Source organism: Manacus vitellinus, unplaced genomic scaffold (genome assembly GCF_001715985.3).
Source record: "Manacus vitellinus isolate BGI_N305 unplaced genomic scaffold, ASM171598v3 scaffold_0_pilon, whole genome shotgun sequence".
NCBI lineage: Eukaryota > Metazoa > Chordata > Aves > Passeriformes > Pipridae > Manacus > Manacus vitellinus.
The window spans coordinates 34347946-34351920 of record NW_021938789.1 but is presented as its reverse complement, the minus strand read 5'-3'; positions in this window follow the sequence as shown (position 1 = coordinate 34351920).

Genomic DNA, 3975 nt, shown 5'->3' with positions numbered 1-3975 from the left:
CCTACTCTCCAGTACATATTCCTCTGCAATCTGGTCCCTTTCTCAGTCTGCTGCATGCACTTTCTTGCATTTCCTTTTCACATTACTTTGCAGTATGCATTCATGACCTTAGCTCAATGATTCTCTGAAACTTTAAATATCCCATGCTTCTGGGGAAAGAAAAAGGAGTTTCTTCCACTAGAGTGAGGCCTTTTAAGATTAGGTAATGCTGGATTAATGCTGATATTAGTGCTAGTGTCTTAGACAAAACAATGTAGTAATAACTAATTATGCGTTGAACTCAAGTCCTGTCATGAATTCCACACAGGTCCTTGTGGACCTGTTCAGATACAGTGGCCTTGGTTGTATAAAGGTCTGCTGCTGGATGGTAATGTTACTGGGGGTGAAATGCACAGGGAAAAAAAATGGATGTGTGCCCTCACAGATTCTGAATAAATACATATTAATTTTTGCATAAATCTTATACATAAATTATCCACAACTGAATTCAGTAAGATACAAATATAATGGATAATCTGACAGCTAACAAAGCGAGGAAGCACATTGTTTTTCTGTTTGAAGCAATAAGGAGGACAGAGTACTTAAGTATTTGATTCTAGACCCATTCCTTTCTTATTCCCTGTTCCTGAAAAGAATCCCAGCCTTAGCATGTCCTCATAAGCTTTCTGCCCAAATCCTTCAGAAGCTATAACTTCTAATATCTTCGACAAGAGTAAATGTTCTTAGAAACTTAATTTTTGTCCTTTTTGTAGATGTCTTCCTAACCTGTTTGTCAATTAAAAATACCAGTAAGAACTTATTTCAATGTCCTCTTTGGCTAAACCTAATACAGACTTCTTCTAACGTGACCACCTCAGTATGGGTGCATGATCCCTTAAAGATGCTAATAAAACACCATGTATGTATGCAGTTACACTGACTCTTACCAGGGTTCTTTATTCCATTTGTAGGACCATGTAACTTGTGGAACTATCTTGCTAGCAAGCAGAGCTCTGCTGGCATAGCTTCATTTTCAGTGGATGTACTTCACTGGTGGTTAGTATCAGGGTTTCTATATCAGCAAAGTACTTTTAGTGTCAATACATCTGAAGAACCATGCAATCCTAAGTAAGCGTTGGCCACATTTGTTTGAAACTTAATAAACAAGTGGGAAAGGACCAAGAGTTGTTACAGGGATAGCCTAAAACACAATAGGGATAGCCTGAAACACAATAGGGAATTTCCTCAGTAAATGCAGTAATTCAGACTGTTGCAGCATAAACAAAAAAGACAGCTGTTTCATCATAGTTAGGAAACATAGCCCATCTCCTTTCCAAACTACATATATACACCCCCACACATATATAAATAAGCTTTTTCTCTTAAAGCTCTTTTCTAAGAGGTCTTGCATCAAGCAGACTCCTGTAAAAATCCAGACATTGTATTTAAAGGATGTGTTTTCTCATAGTTAGAGACACAAGCTGTTTTGCCATAATCACATGGTGTAGTTTGGATGCAGTTCATTTTTGTTTCAGCTGTTTATAATTCCTTTTGGAATTACTGAAGTACAAAGACATAATTTTTTGGAAAAAATATAGAATGCTGCCCTATTTGTGTTTCTTTCTGATCTTCTGCATCACAGAAGTTAACTGAACCAATATTGAACATTTGGCTATGAAGCCAAAGGAACACTGCAAGAAAAAGAGAGAAGTCACAGCTTGGAAATGCTTACTGTTCATTTAAGAATTAATGTTTGTCCTGGTTTTGCTGGGGTAGAGTTAATTTTCTTCACAGAGGTTGGTATGGGGCTGTGTTTTGGATTTGTGCTGAACAGAGAGTTGACAATATAGAGATGTTTTTGCTATTGCTGAGCAGGGCTTACACAGAGACAAGGATTTTTCTGCTTTCTGTACTGCCACACTGGCAAGGAAGCTGGGGGTGCATGGAAGGTTGGGAGCAGACACAGGCAGGATATGTGACCCAAACTGACCAAAGGGATATTCCAGACCATATGACATCATGCTCAGTATATAAAGTGTGGTGAAGAAGGAAAAAGAGGTAGATGTTTGAAGTGATGGTGTTTGCCTTCCCAGGTCAGCATTACTTGTGATGGGGCCCTGCTCTCCTGGCGATGCTGAACACCTGCCAGCCCATGGGATGCTGTGAATCAATTCCTTGTTCTGCTTAGCTTGCGTGCAGAGCTCTTGCTTTCCCTATTAAACTGGTTTTATATCAACTCACAAGTTTTCTAGCTTTTAGCCTTATGATTCTCTCCCAGATCCTACTGGTGGGGAAGAGAGCAAGCAGCTCCATGGGGCTTGGCTGCTGGCTGGAGTTAAACCATAACAACATGACTGAACAGTTCTGCCATGTTAGCATGGGACAGAATCTGCAGCTGCCTACATGCTTGCAGGATCTATATGCAAATACTGTGCAGAATCCCTCATCAGCTTCTGGACAAGTTCACAAGTTCACAATAGTCTCATACAGACCCTTAAACACAGCATAGTAGGATTCACTTAGATCTTACGGATCAGTAGAAGTTAGGAGCCTTGTCTTACAAAGTAACATATACATGAGTTTAATCTAAGTTATAGAAACCTGGAAGTGTGATGAGACATTCTTCATCAACTCTCTGATCTACCTAGGGCAGACCTGCTTATGAACTCAGACCTCGATAATGCTATGCTACACAGAACTGACTGAATTTTAAACCTCCATTTCAGAGGCCATTATTGCTGGCTTTGGAGCAGACTTCCCTGCAAGCAGGTTTTGTTGCGCATGTAAATCTTTAACAAGTACCTTGTCTTCTCTAACACAACAAAGAGGCAAACCTAGTTGTCTCTCGAGAAGAGATAAATTCAGCAGTTACGAAGCACAGACTTAATAAAAACAGGCATTGCCTATTGTGACTATTTAATTTAGAAAAACCTCCAGTGGAAACCCATCAAAAAAAATTTGAAGTGTTCCCAAATCAAACATCGCAGTGTAGTAAAAGAGAACTGGTAAACTGAGAAAACTAAAATGGCATTTTCCAAGTGAGGAGTATTATTGGAGATTAGCAAAGATGAAAATAACAAATTAAAATACATTTAGTTTTAATAGCCAGTGATTAGAAACATGGGTGAAGGCTTTATGTATCCATTTTATAGTATTCTTCACCCAAAACACATCTGCCATTTTCTTTTTTGCCTTCTACTTAAAATATGCTATCCTTAAATTTCTCTCACTCTTAGAGAAATAGTGTTGGTCAGTTAGAAATAGATTTATTAGTTTAGTGATACTATTCCAAAATAAAATCTCTTACTCCAGTGAAGAAGCATTTTATTTTTAGGCATTATCAGTCTTAAATACTTGAATTTTGTTCAGCTTACTAAACATATCTTGCACTACACAATCTTCTAAGATTTAGAAGTAATTTACAGAGTCCAAGTACATTAAATTTTTCTCAAATGCCCTAAGTCAGAAATTGCTAAATGTAATATTCATTACTATTTGAATTCGTGTTGCTTACAAAGAGACGCTTGAAATAGATACGTTCGTATTTCCTTTTGCCATTTTGCATCACATTAAAACATTAAAACACAAGTCAAGTACTTAATCATCATCATCAGCAACGTTTGCAAAAGACAGAAGGGCAGCTGTTTTGAGTGGCAGTGTTTCCACTGGACTGGATCAAATAAAAGAAGATGAGATCCAACAGGTCACAGCGAACTGGAGCTTATGCAGCTCCTCCACCCCGATGCGCTTTTGTTCTTCGCTTCGGCTCTGCTTTAGCTGCAACCACCTGCATGAGCTAGTACCAGGCCAGCTCCTCGGCCGGCCTAGGAAGAAGCTGGGGATGCCCCTCATGGCGTGGGTCTTCTCACTGAGGAGACCTGAGACCACTTTCAAGCATTTTTGTTTTCCCCTGGGCTAGAGCACCTCTGTGTCCCCACGCGAGCGCCACCAGCCATCCATCTGCCCTGATGCTGAGGGACCCTGACCCGGGCGCTC